This window comes from Rhineura floridana, chromosome 3 (assembly GCF_030035675.1).
Source record: "Rhineura floridana isolate rRhiFlo1 chromosome 3, rRhiFlo1.hap2, whole genome shotgun sequence".
In the NCBI taxonomy this organism is placed as follows: domain Eukaryota; kingdom Metazoa; phylum Chordata; class Lepidosauria; order Squamata; family Rhineuridae; genus Rhineura; species Rhineura floridana.
Genome location: NC_084482.1, coordinates 130,253,435 through 130,272,130, shown reverse-complemented (window position 1 = coordinate 130,272,130; position 18,696 = coordinate 130,253,435). Strand labels below are relative to the sequence as shown.

Genomic DNA, 18,696 nt, shown 5'->3' with positions numbered 1-18,696 from the left:
TATGTCATAATCTAAGCCTGGGCTTTGCACGGCAGCTATTAAATCAATCAACATTCCCCTTGTCTCTTTCCCAATTTTTCCCCGGCCCTAGTCGCAGTAGTCAAAATTGACAATAGTTTCGTTGCCCTTCCCACACCTTGGGTCTTTTGCTGTTTGTGCATGTGGGTCCAGGCATGGAGTCGATCAGAAGTCTCAACAAACAGTGCTCTTCATTTCTTACCCTACTGCAACTGCAATCATCCCCCTCTTACACCCTCCACATTTCCTTTTTCCCCTCCCCGCATTCTGTACCCACCCTTTAACACCTTCCCCCTTGAAACAGAAGCCTCCAGCTCAACATCCTGGACATGATATCATTGAGAGACACTAGATAAAGAGGGATAAAACCAATAAATATTTCCAGGTTGCAAATGATGCTTACTTGCAAATAACCACCATATGGAACATAGGCTTTCTTTTGAGTAAAGGTGCATGAGATCAAGCTTCTAAGGCTGCAGTCCTATGCTGATCTACCAATTACAAATAAATATGCAGAGGATCAGCTGCATCATGCCCCCTTTAATGTTCCCTTCCCCTTGAAGCAGAAGTCTTATTTCCTCCTCAACAGCCTGGATGAAAGTAGGGGTAAAACCAATAAAAATTTCCAGGATGTGAGGCTTACATTGCAAGGAAGCGCCATAGAGGCTTCTTTATGAGTAAAGGTGCACAGCATCAAGCTTCTAAGCTGCAGTCCTATACACATCTACCTTTGATCTTGGTGGGGCTTACTTCTGAGTAAATATGCATGGGATCATCTGCATGTTGAGGTTTGGGGAGAAAAAAGAGCAAAACTACAATTGTGTTCATGAAGGAAAGGGCAAAAAAGTGGTCCACCAAAACCCTCAGCCGTTTTCAAATGGTCCATTGGTGAAAAAAGTTGGGACACCACCAGCCTAATGATTTTTCTCTCGTTTTTGCCAAACTCTAAGCATTTCTTTTCATTAAGACAAGTGCTTCAACGCCACAGGAGAGTTTTGGATGCATATTTCTACAATGGCTTTATTAAATATGGCCATCTATGTAGAAATAAGAGGCCTGGCTTAAAGTATTAACCTATAAATTAGTAGCTACGTGAACACTCCATTGGCTACAGACTAAAAACAGTGGCTCCTAATCATACCTCTTCTGATGAAAGGATGTTCATTGATGATGGCATTATTGTAAACATCTCATTATTGAGACAATACAACATTTTCAGGCAGAGGTGGGCAACATTTATCTATTAAGGGCTGCATTCCATCAGGGATTATCCACAGAGGGAGGCCTACATACTGCTGGTGGGCAGGGCCGCAAAAAGTGGATGGCGCCATCTCCCCCCCCCCATCCATGTCTCTTTCTTACTCTCTTTCCCTCTTTCTCCCTGGCCAGCAGACCTCGGAGATGCCAGGGAGAGGAACAGATGACTCTTTGTCAGTGGTCTGAACTGATAGCTTGCAGAGGACTTTTACGATTAGGTTGAACTGCATATTGTTCACCCCATTTTAAGATATTCCCCAAATAAGTTGTCAAGGAACTGCTGTTTTATTACAATATCTCTAACACTAGATCATTACAGCTATTGTTTTATTTAGTTTACTAAATACATAATTTATCAGAAAACAAATGGTTAAACAAATGAAACAGTGAGAGCCCTACTGAGAAAACAAGTAATCTTTCTGACTAGAGCAAACAGTACAAGCAACAAACAGATTCTACCACAATGACAACTTGTACATCAATTTTAACAGCAACATGAAAAATGTAAATGTACTGCCTTCAAGTCGATTCCAACTTATGGTGACCCTATGAATAGGGTTTTCATGGTAAGCGGTATTCAGGGGGAGTTTACCATTGCTTTCCTCTGAGGCTGAGAGGCAGTGACTGGCCCAAAGTCACCCAATGAGCTTCATGGCTGTGTGGGGATTCGAACCCTGGTCTCCCAGGTTGTAGTCCAACACCTTAACCACTACAGCACACTGGCTCTCAACAGCAACATAAAGAGGCTGAAGTCAAATGGATATATGCAAACAAATCTAGTAATAAAAAAACCTTCACTCAGAGAGCTGACCACCTAGAAACTCTTCAATAGTAGCCTAGTTCACAAATAAAGCTAAGCCAAACCATGGCTTAGTGTGAACAAGCAAACAGGTGGTTCCCAGAACAAAGATTGTGTGGCCACTGCATTCCCCTCTTGGTCCTGCTGCTGCACTACCAGAGCTAAGCCATGGTTTGCTTTAGCATTTTCTCTGAACCTGGATTTGTGGTTCCAGACAAACCATGAATGGTAACCCAAGAACAAGCTTTGGTTGCAGCTCATGATTTGCCTGGAGAAAGACAAACCCCCAGGCTTCTACATAATGCTAAGCCAAACCATAGCTTAGTTCCAGGTAGCACTGCAGCAGCAGGACCAGGGAAGGAGTGCAGCAGCTACAATCTTTGCTACAGGAAGCCACAAGAAGATCACTTGAGCTAAGCCATGTGTTGGTTTAGGGTTCCATGCAAACCAGGACAATGTGTATATTTCAACAAAAGTTAAAAAAGTAATATGGCAGCCTAGGTTTTAGGTAACCACCTTTCTCAGGTATAACAGGAGCTTGTTCAGTCATTTGTCTAACACATTTATATTCTGCTTTTCCTCCAAGGAATTAGGAGTGTACATGGGAATATCCTCACAGCAACTCTATAAAATAGGTTAGGGCAGCAGGAAGACAAAGGTCACTGAATCAACTGATCAGACAGCTGGATCAGATATTTGAACCCCAATCATTCTCAGGGGTTCAAGTTCAACATTAACAAGTATACCACATTGGCTTTCTTCTTGGACAGAAGGAGAGAAATAGTATTGTATGTTACTCTCTACAAACATTTCTTTAGCTAAGTAAGGATTGTAACTGATGTCTCAAAAAGCAAGTCTTGAGCAAGGATCCAATGTTGACTTGCCTTACTAGATAGCCATTATTTCTGTCTGCCACTAATCTCCTCCCTTGAGTCATTTGCCATACACAGAAGACTTGGGAGAGAGGCAGGGTCATGTATCATTTGTCTAGGGCAGCCTTTCCCAACCAGTGTGGTTCCAGATGTTGTTGGACCACAACTCCCATCAGCCTCAGCCAGCATTGCCAATGGTCAGGAAAGATGGGAATTGTGGTCCAACAACATCTGGAGGCACACTGGTTGGGAAAGGTTGGTCTAGGGTATGGAGAAGGGAAGAAACAGTGGGGGTCTCTCCTGCTGCTTGGAAGAGACTTCTACTGTTTCTTACTTACTCAAAAGTTGCATTGGAATTGAGGCCTCCAGGGTAGAGATCTATATGATACTGGATGCTGTGGATGCCTGGTCCTGAGTGAGGGCCAAACCAGATGAGTGCATGCTTACTAAACACATTCACCAGTTGAATGACAGAACAGGGGAGTTCACTTTTAACACTAAATGGAACACATGGGGGACAGGAACAAAACCCATGTCCCCTCCCCTCATTCTGTGCTTTGAAGATATTTTTCCCCAGCCTAGCTCTGACAGCAGACATGAGCTGGACTAGGGAAAAAGTGTTAAACCAGGGGTCAGGTGGAGGTAAGGTGGGTGAGAGGAAAATTTCACTCCCATCTCCACTCATTCCTTTCAGTGTTAAAAGTTAACCTCTCAATCCCTGCTTTACAGCTGAACCAATATGTGCAAGTTTAATAAATACATACACACACATCTGGGTTGGCCTTGGATCTTTTGTTGAAATTATTCTTGTGAATGGAAGCAGGCAGAGGCTAGGACAAAGGGTGAGGTATAGAAGTAGATCTCTGGACTCTATTTGTGATTTGTTCAATCGGTTCATCTCCAGCAGTTAGTACAAGTGAATATGGAAAGCTGCTAAGTCCAGTCACTTTTGCTTTGTAACATATTCTGCTAGTTAAATGAGAACTACCCTGACGGATCAGACCAAAAGGTCAATTAAGCCCAACTTCTAACAGTAGCCAGCCAGATACCTCGAGAAAGTCCAGAGGCAGGGCATGAAGACAGCAGTCTTGCCACAGTATATGTCCCCAGCAAGTGGCATTTAAGAGTTATGCTGCCACCCAACATGGAGCTTACATATAAATCATCATGGCTTACAGCGACAGACCTAACCTCCATGAATTTGTCTAATCCCCCTTTTCAAGCCCTCTAAGGCAATGGTTATCATCACATCCTGTAGCAGTAAATGCCACTAAGGTCACAAAGCATTTTGTGAAATCTTACTTTCTGTGGTCTGTTCTAAATCTATTGCCAATTGATATCACAAGGTGACCTCAAGTTATAATATTTATAAAAGCATTCTCCACAACACTCACATAGTTTTATACATCTCTGTCAAGTTCCTCCACATCCACTTTTTCTATAAAATGAAATCCCCCCAAAGCTTTACACACTCCTTATGGGAAAGGTACACACATACTGAAGTTATGATTAATTTGTTTTACCCAAAGAGCACCACTTTGTAGTTACACTGAATCTCATGTGTTGCTTTGTTGCTCATTCACCCAGGTGTGTAAAAATCATTTTGCAGTACTTCATAGAGCGCTTTGAATTTTACTGTTGTTACCAAAGAGCACCAGTTCATCCATATTTTGGTCCCACAGTAGCACATTGGCTTATAATCTCCATCATGTCTATGACATCTAGCTGGCAAGCCAAAATAGGCTGAGCTTGCAGGACTAGTCACCTTCTACTGAGATACACAACAGAGCATCCTGGACCTCAGCTCTGAAATACCTGGCTTGGATACCCATCTCTCAGCCCTATCATCTCACAATCCTTGCCTTATAAGGCCTAACCATGATCAAGTAAATCCTATTCTTCCTACCTCCTTCTGGATTCACCTTAACGCTGACAACCCCCTCTCTCCATCCATCTAACATCTGGTTTTGGACAGATCATAATGGAGGGTATTTATACAATTACAATATCTTGCTTTTCCTCCATTTCCCTGATTTTTTCTCTCTCTCTTCAGCTTCTCCCACCCCCATAAATTAAAGCATCACTGTACAACTGGCTCTTGGCTCACTTGCATCTCATCTCTCACTCAATAGCAATCTCCCTCACACACACACCCTTCAGTGATTTTACTTTACAGTTTGCCCTTTGTTTTATTTTATCTGGAAACCTTACAAAGACACACTGCTACCCAGAACAAAGTGATCCTGGTTATTTTGATGAAAAAGTGCTGGTTTTTGGCCCGCTCTACTAGGTCATTAGTATTATTTATTTATTATTATTTATTTTATTATTTTGTTCAATTTTTATACTGCCCGAAGCCAGAGGCTCTCTGGGCGGTGCACAATAAATGCAATACAATAAAAATACATTAAAATGACTATAGTAACACTGAGCATGTATTTTAAACAATTAACAGCCTGGTCTGTATAACAACAATAAAATATAAAAATTTTTAAAAGCCTGGGAAAATAAAAAGGTTTTAACCTGGCGCCAAAAAGATAAAAGTGTAGGCACCAGGCAAACCTCGTACCCTGTCCTCCAGCAGAATAGAGCCAGGACTTGAGAAGGATGAAGTTCCCCCAGCACTGGAGTAATTCCCCTCAGTCATTTATGTTCCAGCAGGGCTTATTTTCTGAACCCAGAAAAGGTGTTGTAAGATTGGAGGAGATGCTGAGGCCGCTTGCCTTCCCACCCACAACAGCTGTTGCAAATCAAGCCCAGGTGAACCGGAAGAGGGTGAGACTGAAAGAACAGAAGCAGGGGATGAGATATTTCTACTTTATAAGTCACAGAGGAAGAGGAGAATAGAAGACAGAGTGAGGAGAGACACATCTCTAAGAAAGGTTTTGAGCATGGTTGATGGTATGTAAAAGAAAGCTGTCTTCTGTCCTACCCTATAAAGAGCACTTTCAGATGAATATAGTGATGTGTGTTTAAAGCAAGCATGAAAACACCATCTTGAATCAGCTGATGTCACCTACTGCTTACTCCTGTTTCTAGATTAAGAGAAACCAAAGCAATGCCCTACAGATGTTGTTGGACTCCCAGCTCCCATCATTATCCATTATCCATGCTGGTTGGGGCCTACAAGAGTTAACAGTCCAACAATATCTGGAGGTACTATGTTGGCTATCTGTGCTCTGGATAATTTATAGACAGATTAAGTAGCAGAGGTCCAATACATATTCTTGGGAGACCTCACTGTGTGCTTGCTTACATTTATTGTGAAAAAGATTGTCTGTTCATACCTATATTTCACTTTCTATTATGTAATGAAGTACTAATCAGTAAGAGATCTATTCCCTTATTCATGACTGTTAAGTTTATTTGAGAACTTTAGTGAGAGATTGTCAGAAGTTTTAAAAACTTCATGGATTACATTGGTTAATGCTCTGTGGGGGAAACTAGGAGACTAATGTGAGGCAGGACTTGCCTCTGGAAATGCCAAGCTGATTTACCTTCAGCATTTGTTCTCCTATATGTTTAATAATTTTAGTTTAAACATGTTTCTACTAATTTAACTAAGACAAACATTAGGCCAGCTTCTGCAGTCTACCACCCTTCAGATGTTTGACTACAACTCCCTGTCATGCTGGCTAGCCCTGATGGGAAGTGAAGTCCAAAACATCTGGAAGGTATAAGGTTTTCACAGAACCCTTGATAAAAACTGATATTATATTGGTTATCTTTCAATCTTTTGGCAAGGAGACTGATATGAATGACCTTACATCACCATTTCCTTCACCAGAGTGACTGATCCATAGTTTGTCGGTTTAAAATCCTGGTTATTAAAGTGACATTAAACCACAGTTCCCCATTCACACTAACTGTCTACCTGTGGTTTAATTAAATCAGAATGTAAACACCAAGGGAGGGAGAAGATGAGGAAGGAGCAAACAGTCCTGTTACTTTTTCCCAGCTGCTAAGCTGCAGGTTCAGCAAGCTGAACTCCAACTCCTGGGAAGGAAGCCCTAAATGCCATTTACTTACCTGTTCAAAATCCCCTCCAACTGAAGCTAAATCAAAAAGTAACACTGTTAGGAAGGAACACTGAAGTCACTCTAGACTAGCTACATGTACATTGGACATAAATGCTGTCCACAGTGTTAAGACTTTTGTTCCTTCAAAAACTGGTATTAATGAAATTCTAAAGCAAGTTTAACGAGCTTAACCAAAAGGCGCAGTGTAAAAGAGTGTAGATTGCATTAGCATAGTATTTGTGAAAAAGTTCTCATGATAAATGAAACAATTGAGAAAGTATAAAACAAACTAAAGTTCTTACAAAAGACTTGATACTTCCCCCCCTCCAAGAATGTGCATTATTACATCAGGAAAGAAACTAAAATTGCTTTTCAGATGCACAAACCAATACAATTTCCTGCATAGTGTAGAACTTTCAAAACAGACAGACAAAACCTCCAGAGAAAATCTTTTGCAGACAGAGATATTTAGTTCAGCATACACACTTTGGCTTGGCCCTACCCCCGTCTGTAATGTCTTCCTGTCAACACATCTGACAACAATACCCTTTTATTAGTAGTCCATGAAGCACAGAACATTTTGAATGGGCACATTCAGCAATGGGATTTTTAATCTGATCCTCATAAAATATACCACTACACTAATAAAACTGCCAAGAGATGTATCTGGAACTCTTCATTCTAGAAGCAAAAATAGTGTTTTAAAATGAGTAACCGGAACCAACTTTCTATATTTTTAAGACGACTCTAAGCCAATAGTTAGATCTGGATCATGCCCAGTTATACCCTGCTGAATCATGGCAAACTGCGATTCATCAGGTGGTGCTATAAAAGCAGATGCAGTCCTCTCATTATTATCGAGAACTTTGTTGCTCAAATTATGCACCAGATCATTCCCATCCCCTTGCACATCCAGCACACACTCTTTTGCCCTTACCTTTAAAGCTCTCCGCCATATTAGCCAACCCTATCTTTTTATTTATAATATTTTCTGGTATTTTCCTGTCTATGACTTTCACTCTTTAAACGCTTAACAGCGTGTACTGTCTCTGAAGAACCCTAGCCATTCTTCCTCGCTGCCCTCTATGCCTGGAACACTAACTCAAAAACAGAAATATGCAGCGCATCTATTTATTTTCACCCCAATATCTTCTTTATGGATTAACCCCGGGATTCCCAATGTGGTAATCCACCCTTGATGCCCACCAAGGCTCTGTGCCCTCCCAATTTTTAACTGAGTTTGTTGGGGAATTTCCTGTTTTTCGAGGGGTTGTTCTCTGCCTGTTTTATATATACTAAAAACACAATTTAAAAGGCTGAGTCAATAAAAAAATATATTCATCTGGCTCTGAGAAGACCATAGACAGGCACCAGGCAAGTCTCTTTGGGGAGGTTATTCCACTGCTCAAGTGCCACTACTAAAAAGGTCCTCTCCTTTGTAGCCACCCACCTTCCTTGGCAGCGTCACCCAGAACTGGGCCTCTGAAAAGGATCTTAAGGTTCAGGCAGATCAGGGGTGGAGAATCTCCAGCCTGCAGGCCAAATTTGGCCTGGCACAAGTCCCAGTCTGGCCTGCAAGGCAATTTTCCTCAAACCATGCCCACCTGCCATCATATGCTACATCAGGTGTGGGGCAGATAGAGATACGGCTGGATCGGCTGCACGACTAAGTTCCCCATGGGGAACTCAATCACGCAGCTGATCCTTGCAAAAAGCAGGACTGAAGTCACCCCCAATCAGCTGGATGGGCTACATGACCAAGTTGCCTGAAGAGAGTATGATCATGCAGCTCATCCCTGCAGAAAGCAGTTTTGTCAGCCCTATGCTCAACACTTTGCAAATCCTTAGGCTGGCAAAGCCCCTTGTGCATGGTTGCCAGGTGCTTGGGAAGCACTGACATCAGGTGATTGACAGGTGGGGTGTCCTGTCATCCTGTTGAAGTTGGTCCACAGGGGTGGGAACAAATAGTGATCTGGCCACAGGGTCAAAAAAGTTCCCCATGCCTGGGATAGATATCTGTGGCTAAGCATATTAAAGATACTATAGGCCCAACAGGAGATTGGCCATATCAGGTGTACAGTTATTTCCTTCATTGTCATAATGCATCTTAACTCTACAACAAAGCCATATTAGATTCTAAAGAAAATGTTAAAAGAGTCATAAAATAGTTATATAATAAAATGGTATTTTGTAAGGACTTAATTAACATATGTACATGTCAGGCAACAGCAGTATTGGTCTACAGAAGACAAACACATTCATAATGTATTCCACTGCTAAAGGGGAAAACGTCTTACAGGTGCCTGCTAACTGAGATAGGTACAAGAAACTGAACATTGGGTGGAGTTTACTTTGAACTAGGAGTCACCAGGGTTTTCACATGCAACCTGTTTTCAATGCTAAGATCCCAGAATTGGGAGTATGAGAAGTAATAATAAAAGAAGTAATTCTAAACAAGTGCAGACTGCTTTTGTTGCATCACTGAGGGACCCTAACAGTCCTTACACATCTAGGTTTACAAAGAGTCAAGTCACTTTCTGCAGAGACAAATGCCCTACTGGACAATACTGCATGGAGTAAAATTTTTGTGTTTACTTTAGAGACTAAACACAAATTAGATTCATTATTCACTAATAGACAAAAAACTCTTGCGGTTTAAGAACGTATCTATAGCCAACAGATATTTCTACCAAACTTTTAAAAGCTGGGAAATTGGGCAGCTATAGTGAATGCACCAGGGGAGCAGGACCTGACCTCCTCTCTGAGATATTTGCAAAAATGCAAACACAATTTGGGTTAGTCTTTCACAGTCCAATCCACTTCCAATGCAGCTTGGAAGAATTTGGTAACATGGAGTGGGGAGGGGGAAAGGTAGAGGGGGCGGGGAAGGAGAGGGTGGGGATAGGAGAGAGGAGAAAGGGAGGCAGGTTTGATCATTTGCATGCTTACTGAGTTCAGTGGGATTTACTTCCGTGCAATCATGCTTAGGATAGGTGAAACCGATCTGGGGGAGGAGCAGGTGAGGAAATTGGGTGGGTAGGCACTGGGCAGAGGGAAAGCTGCTTTCCTTTTCAAAAGGAAAACATTGTGAACAGTATCATTATTCTTCAGGGTTTCCCCCACCTTTTTATTCTATAGCAGACACATGTAATGTCCCACCCAAATTTAAACCAAAGCTGTCCCTGACCACATCCACACCCGACATTTATTACACTCTAAACAGTTATGGCTTCCCCCAAAGAATCCTGGGAAGTGTAATTTGTGAAGGTTGCTGAGAGTTGCTAGGAGATGCCCTGTTCCCCTCACAGAGCGACAATCACCAGAATTCTCTGGGAAGACGGGCTGACTGTTAAACCACTCTGGCTGCTGCAAATCTGTCAGAGGAATAGGAGTCTCCTAACAACTCTCAGCACCCTTCACAAACTATACTTCCCAGGATTTGGGGGGGAAGCCATGACTGTTTAAAGCAGAATAAATATCTGGTGGGGGTGTGGCCCATGATAAGCCAAGCCAAACAGCTCTTAGTCTGGCTTTTAGAACACTGACAGTTGGTTCTTACTGAGCATGCCTGTACTATCAGAGACTCCAATGTTAATTTTCTTAAATTAATTAAAAATCAGCCAGGCACTTTTTAAACTTTTAAACTGCAGAAGATGAAGGTCAGAGTATGGGGCAAGGTCAGTAATAGGATCACAGGTACTCTGTGAATATGTCTGGTTTTTAATTAATTTTAACAAATTATGAGACCACTGACAGAAAAAAGTCCAACAGGGGTCTAGATAGTTTTATTCATTTTAGACTTTGAACTCTGGATTCTCTCTGAGTGTTTTGTGTATCACCATAAAAACTAAGCAAGGGTTTCTGAGTTCAGGACTACAAGTTTTTAAGATTTTGTTTTGAAATGAGTTTATGGAAAAGAGCAGAATAGCATGGGGGTATTTTCAATTTAACATAGCAGAATGTGAAAAATCCTGTTGGCTATAGTATACAGCCACTCTCATGGCTGTATAATCTCATCTGACTACTTTATTTATATTAAGCTTTTGGAAAAGGTGAAACGTATTCCCAAGCGCTGCTCTTTCAATGAGGAGTGTGTGCAATATTCATCTGCCTACACATATTACAGAAATGCAAGTACGTTTGCCAGAGTTAAATGGTTGGTTGACTTGAGTTAGTAGTTTTCCCTCTAGCTCACATTTAGGGGTTGTCAAATTTTAACAGCATCCTTTAAAAAATGGTACAAACCTGCGTGTCATCCTAGGACACAGACTACATTAATTTAGCCCTTTAACTGCAACCCAACATGCACAAATCCAACAGGTAAGATATTCTGATGTGAATGCAAAGTGATGGGGAAAACTTCACTGAGTTACTGCTTCTTGCTATTGCTGAGAAGGCATAGAGAAAAAAAGTAGCAACACTTTTTGTGGTTGAGCCCAGTATCTTCTGTGCATGATATTTCAACCTAACTGAAAGGCAAAAAGGGAATCAGATTTGGACAGATTGAAGACATGTCACCATCAACTTGGCCTGACCTTTCTTGCATAATGTCTTAAGAAAAGTGAGTTGCAGTGGGTGACATCCAGTGTCATGTGAGTGGACCTCCTCTTGCATTACAGGTCTTGTCTCCTTTAGCCCCCTCCCCCTTCTGCTCTGGAGGGCCTTGCAACACTTGAAGCAGATGGGGGGGCACATAGGGAAATCTTTTCCGCTAATGGTGTCCATTCTGCTGGCAAATGGACACTGTTAGATTGTACCCACTGTCTTTACTCCTAGACCTGTAGGTTACAACACATACATCATAAAGCCAAAGCCAGATTCTCACTCCCCACAAAAACGTGGTTCATCTCAGTGACTTACATGGAGAAAAATCTGTTTAGATAACCTGACTTTTTACACATGGGAGTACTTGGGAAAGGAAGCCTGAGGTGCAACATCTGGAAAAGTATTTCAAAATTCCAGGGAATCGCCATTAAGTTTTAGGCCACAATCTTGTAGAGAGCTGGGGGGATGAAAATTCCCTAGCAATAGCACCAAATTTCAGAAGGCAGACAATTAGGATTCTTTCATTTCTGAGATTATATTCAAACAGCATTCATATACACATTTACTATTATGCACATTTACTAGGGAGTAACTTCCTTCCCCCCAAAAAAGAAATGAAACCCAACTCCATAAAAGGCAAAGGACTGGGTTACCTAAAAGATATCTTCCCACCAGTAGGACAGGTAAGTGCTATGCTGATTAAGGAACAAAATATTTTTGGCTCAGTACCCCTGTTCCCATGCCTTACTGTAACTTAGCCTGTAATTAAGCTTAAGCACGTGCTACTGAAACAACTGCATACTGCTTCCCTATTTACCCCTTTTGCCACTCCGTCACCCTTCCTCAGCTGTTTCCTGTGTTCAACTTTAGATTGCAAGCTGCTTTGGGTCAGGGACCTGTCCTCTACAAAATGCCATGCACGCTGATGGTGCTATATAAACAACAACAAACCTTTGACTTGTAATCAGAAACTCTCATTCAGCAGACCTGAAGGAAGAATTAAAGAACTAAGTCAACTTTGGAGATGTAGATTCTGACCCAGAAGGTGTGAACGGTTCCAGAGAAAGCTCATATAAGAGAGAAGAACTAGCATTCCCCTTTCATTTCTCTTTCATAAATCTTTCTTACACACACAAAGACAAAGAAACTAAAAAGGATGCTGTTAGTTACTAGCTTTGTTTTGATTAACTAGTCAGGAAATTAAAAGACAAATCAATTGCTCCTGTAGCTCAGGGGCTTTGGAGAACACGATGTTTTAATCTCATTTCTGCACAATGTAATATAATGTAATATAATATAGATTAACTAAGCACATAGAAGAACAAGCCTTGCTGAAGCAGAGCCAGCATGGCTTCTGCAAGGGAAAGTCCTGTCTCAGTAACCTATTAGAATTCTTTGAGAGTGTCAACAAGCATATAGATAGAGGTGATCCAGTGGACATAGTGTACTTAGACTTTCAAAAAGCGTTTGACAAGGTTCCTCACCAAAGACTTCTGAGGAAGCTTAGCAGTCATGGAATAAGAGGAGAGGTCCTCTTCTGGATAAGGAATTGGTTAAGAAGCAGAAAGCAGAGAGTAGGAATAAACGGACAGTTCTCCCAATGGAGGGCTGTAGAAAGTGGAGTCCCTCAAGGATCGGTATTGGGACCTGTACTTTTCAACTTGTTCATTAATGACCTAGAATTAGGAGTGAGCAGTGAAGTGGCCAAGTTTGCTGATGACACTAAATTGTTCAGGGTTGTTAAAACAAAAAGGGATTGCGAAGAGCTCCAAAAAGATCTCTCCAAACTGAGTGAATGGGCGGAAAAATGGCAAATGCAATTCAATATAAAGAAGTGTAAAATTATGCATATTGGAGCAAACAATCTGAATTTCACATATACGCTCATGGGGTCTGAACTGGCGGTGACCGACCAGGAGAGAGACCTCGGGGTTGTAGTGGACAGCACGATGAAAATGTCGACCCAGTGTGCGGCAGCTGTGAAAAAGGCAAATTCCATGCTAGCGATAATTAGGAACGGTATTGAACATAAAACAGCCGATATCATAATGCCGTTGTATAAATCTATGGTGCGGCCGCATTTGGAATACTGTGTACAGTTCTGGTCGCCTCATCTCAAAAAGGATATTATAGAGTTGGAAAAGGTTCAGAAGAGGGCAACCAGAATGATCAAGGGGATGGAGCGACTCCCTTACGAGGAAAGGTTGCAGCATTTGGGGCTTTTTAGTTTAGAGAAAAGGCGGGTCAGAGGAGACATGATAGAAGTGTATAAAATTATGCATGGCATTGAGAAAGTGGATAGAGAAAAGTTCTTCTCCCTCTCTCATAATACTAGAACTCGTGGACATTCAAAGAAGCTGAATGTTGGAAGATTCAGGACAGACAAAAGGAAGGACTTCTTTACTCAGCGCATAGTTAAACTATGGAATTTGCTCCCACAAGATGCAGTAATGGCCACCAGCTTGGACAGCTTTAAAAGAAGATTAGACAAATTCATGGAGGACAGGGCTATCAATGGCTACTAGCCGTGATGGCTGTGCTGTGCCACCCTAGTCAGAGGCAGCATGCTTCTGAAAACCAGTTGCCGGAAGCCTCAGGAGGGGAGAGTGTTCTTGCACTCGGGTCCTGCTTGCGGACTTCCCCCAGGCACCTGGTTGGCCACTGTGAGAACAGGATGCTGGACTAGATGGGCCACTGGCCTGATCCAGCAGGCTCTTCTTATGTTCTTATGTTCTTATATGCAGAAGTTCAAAAATAAAAATGATAGTTTGGGTGTCCTCTTTACATTTCCAGTTTTGGTTCTGGGACGTTCTCTCTCTTGAAAGACTCAGTGTCCTCATTTGTTTCCCAAAAAAGTCCAATACTTTCTCTGGCTCATCTACTTGTTCATTTTCATGACTTCCAAGATAATCAAGATGTCCAAAATCCTGACATGCATCTCTCATATTAATGCCTCTTTAACTATTACAATGACATTAAAGAGGGGGATTCTACTCTTCCCATCCAAGCCCATGCTTCTTTGCCTCTGACAGAGACAATTATCATAAGCATACACAGTACAAACGTATGATCAAATTAATATCTTCCCTTTCATTCTTCAACCCCATTCAGGCTACTGCCAGATCCTGACACTGCATCCTCATCATCAAGGCCTACCTTTCCATCATATGCTAGGAACTCAACCCTAGTCAAACGAACAATCTAAACTTCCGTCTCTTTTCCACTCAATTTAGTAAGCTGCATTCAGAAAAAAATATTCCTTCACATCACTAGGATAAGGTAATCCTCTCCAGTCCTGTCCCTCCCACAAATTCTTCATCCTCCCAGTCCTTACCCTTACCAAATTCAACCTTCTCAGAGATGTCCCTGCACAAGGAGTTTGTGTATTTCATGTGCAGGAGAGATGCAGAAAAAATATTTCAGTTGAAACAAAAGATGTGGAAGCACAAGGCAATGGTGCTTCCTTTTCCCCTCCACAGTACCAACATAAAGCAGCTGTCTCTGCACAAACTGATCTTCTATCATATGCCTTTGCTACTTCCACACCACCTCACTTTTTAAAGCCCTGCCCTCTCTCTGCCCTTTCTGTCTAGGATGCAACCCCTAGAGGCAGAAAACATTATTCTGTACAGCACCTACCTCAATGTACATGTTTAGTGGTAGTAGCAGTTCTAGCTTTAGAAATTTTCCTTTTCAAAAAGTAATGACATATACATGACAAATATGCTAAAGACTTTAACTACATATAGGTGAAATAAATTAAAATGTAAGCAAGTCAGTACTAGCCACATTTGGATCAAGTGGAGTGAAAGAAGCCAGAAAATCTTAAGCAGGGCAGAGATCACCTGCCAGGTGCCATCTCACTCTGAAGTTTTCAAAGTTTTATCACATTCCTATGTCCCCTTGCTAGCCACCACAGCTAGTAAAAAATGCAAAACAAAAGCTAGGATTTAAAATTGATGTTGCCAAGTCCCTCTACAAAAATGAATTTCTGTACTAATTTTTTGTACTGCTACTTGCATAGCTTCATTCACTGTATAACATTATGTAACGCTTTGGTACTGTCTTTAAAAATCCCAAGCGTCTTTGTAAGAGTTTGCAGTATTTTTGAACTAACCTCACACTCAAACATACATACATTGCATTCCTAACTTTAAAATCCTCACTCCTTGGTACAACAAGCCCAAACCAAATCGAATATATACGATTTTCCACTTTTGCTCCCGTTGTACAACATCTAACGCCACTTCCCTGAGCATCCCTTAAAAGTCTCCATACCTCGCTGCCTTCATCTCCTTGAAGCTAGTGAGCCCCAACTCATTGTTCGGGCGGGGGGGGGGGCATTCTTCACGTTTACTAACTCATTTGCTTTTGTCCATATGCCTCTTTTGGTGCTAATCTCGCCCCCTAGATCCCCTCCCCCTACGCGTCCCCATGCTGGCCTTCCCGCCCCCCAAGTGCCCACCTCAAGCCTGATCTGAGCTAACACAGTAGCCGTGCATTCCCAGGGCGACGCCTGGCCTTCCCTTCCCCCGAGCCTGGCTCTGCCGAAGAAGAGGAGGGGGGAGGGGCTTTGGTTTTCTGCCTCCCACTCCTGGGCCCATCCGCTCCCCCGGCGCCTCCATCTGTGTGCGGTCCCTGCCTCCATCTCTCTTTGCGACCCCAGCCGGGGGCCGGATCTCACCTCCTAGTGGGGCTGCGAGCCAAGCCGCGGAGGGAGCGGGGGCTGAGGCGCTCCGCGCGCTCTCGGTGGCGCGCCAGCCCCCGTTTACCCGAGTCGTTGTCACCGCCTCCGCCTCTTTCTTCTCGCTCCTCTCTCCCTCCGCTTGGGTTCCGCAACAGTAAAGCGTCCCCTCAGCTGGAGCTACCCAGACGATCCCCCGGGCAGCAACAGGCGCTCCCGCAGCAAAGGTTCCGCGAGGCGCACAAAGGTTCCCATATCCCTTGGGGTAGGGACTGTAGACGTAATGGAAATGAAAAAATGCAACCGCGGAGGGGAGGATAAGCCACAGGAAAGCGCCCATTACCACGTCTCCAAGGGCAATGAGGACATTTCCTTAATCGAAGAACTGTCGCTATTATTGCTGATGTTACAAATCCGGAGGCAGACCCTGGCCTAGAAGGAAACACAAGATGTGCCGTCCCAGCGTCTACCTTGTCTAATAAAATATAGCTCTTGATAAGACAAGGCAAGAAACCTTAACCTGTTGTCCCAGGGCCAACCTCGCTGACTTCACGGCAACTATTTTACCAGGAAAATGGCACGTCACTGTGTTGGTCTACTAAAAAAAATCCTAAAGTATCAAGGGGTAGCCACTTTGGAAACGTATAAAATAGAAAAGTTGGGTACTTGAACATGAAAATGAAATAGACTGCCTTCAAGTCGATTCCGACTTATGGCGACCCTATGAATAGGGTTTTCATGGTAAGGGATGTTCAGAGGGGGCTTACCATTGTCTCCTTCTGAGGCTGAGAGGCAGGGACTGGCCCAAAGTCACCCAGTGAGCTTCATGGCTGTGTGAGGATTCGAACCCTGGTCTCCCAGCACCTTAACCACTGCACCACACTGGCTCTCACTTGAACATGAAGGGACATACAAATGAGCACCTTTTTATTAGAGGTCAGGAATCAAGGAAACTTTTTGAGCCAATAATAGTATCTAGAGTTTGTAACAGCCTTAAATTGGAGTGCAGGAAATGTTTAGTTCTTTCAGTGCAGATTTTAGGTTGCCTCCAAGGGTAATGGAGCAAAGAAAAATAGCTGCGCCCTTTAAAAAAAAAAGTTTGGAACCAGGTTATTCAGAGGACCTCTGCCTCTCCTCACATGAACCTGCCTGCCAATTGCATTGATTTTCAGACACCTTGCTCCATGTTCCGCCACCGAGAGAGATGAATAGCTGGGACACTGAACAGGCCTTCTCGGTTGCAGCACCCCATCTACAGAATTCTCACCCAAATGAGAATAGATTTACCTATTCACTGGTTTTTAGCTGGCCAGTTATTATTATTGTTATTATTGTTTTATTATTTCTTATTATTCTGCTGGGGCTTTGACTTGATTCAATTCCTACTTTCGTGGATCTGTTTTTGTTATTGTCTTATTTTTATACTCTGGTTTAAAAGGGGGAAAAAAGAGAGGGGGAAAATATGCTGCTGTGGTGATGGTGGAATGGCTCTTGCATCCCCTGCATGCTCAGTCACGGAGGGAATAGGGGCACATTCAACGTGGAATATATAAAAACAGTAGGAAAAACAGCAGATGCATCCAGTGTTCCTGGAAAATGTCTGACCAATCAGGGGCCATGTTTATGACACCACCCACATGCAATGCAAACACAGAGGGAGCAATCCATGCAAGCCAAGCTGGGGGTATATCTGTCATATCACCATGTATCCAACCTGCAAGAAATACAGAGAACTAGGCAACAGCCACAAGTACGGTCAAAAGAGCCTTGTAGCACTATCAAAAGCACCCAGGATTGGCAATATGAATCCCCCCCATAGGTAAAAACATTTTAATTGCACCCCATCTCCTAGAGGAAGGGAGACATAAAACCAGGCAGCAGAGACAAACCAAAGAACCCTGCCTTGCCTTCAACACACATCACTTCCTATACACATGCAGTATAACAAGTTGCTATTTCCATGAGATATGAAGCAGCCCTTGCTCAACAGTTACTAAAAATATGCAGGATATAAACCAGCTAGGAAAGCAGATGATGCACATTTGAATGATATGGAAGAGACTTAGGGCATGTTTGTAGGCAATATAGATTCATACAACTATGTTTTTTCACATGATGGCCACTATCATGGGACCAAAGAATTATTAGAAACTTTTGTCACTTGTCATTAGGTGAGTCTATTTGTTATTATTTTACTCAGGCATTTTGTTTTGATATATGCTGCAATGCAAATAAACCTTTCACTGTCTAAATAATGCCTGCAGTTGACAATTTGTTGTTGTTATATGCCTTCAACTTGATTGCAACTTATGGCGGCCTTATGAATCAGTGACCTCCAGTAGCATCTGTCATGAACCACCCTGTTCAGACCTTGTAAGTTCAGGTCTGTGGCTTTCTTTATGGAATCAATCCATCTCTTGTTTGGCCTTCCTCTTTTTCTACTCCCTTCTGTTTTTCCCAGCATTATTGTCTTTGCTAGTGAATCAAGTCTTCCCATTGTGT

At 42.5% G+C, this 18,696-nt stretch overlaps 1 protein-coding gene across 5 annotated transcripts in view; it reads right to left on the bottom strand.

Annotated features, from left to right (window-relative positions):
* Nucleotides 1-16,429, bottom strand: part of RAD54L2 (RAD54 like 2) — a 93,159-nt gene extending 76,730 nt beyond the window's left edge. The window contains exon 1 of one of the 5 annotated variants that reach the window (XM_061617901.1): nt 16,195-16,429. The gene's annotated coding sequence lies outside the window, so the exon portion shown is untranslated. Of the gene's footprint in view, nt 1-5,515; nt 5,574-15,788; nt 15,853-15,975; nt 16,091-16,194 lie in introns of those variants that run through there. The other 4 variants (XM_061617895.1, XM_061617896.1, XM_061617899.1 and 1 more) reach the window with 4 other exon arrangements.
* Between the last annotated feature and the right edge of the window lie 2,267 nt (nt 16,430-18,696).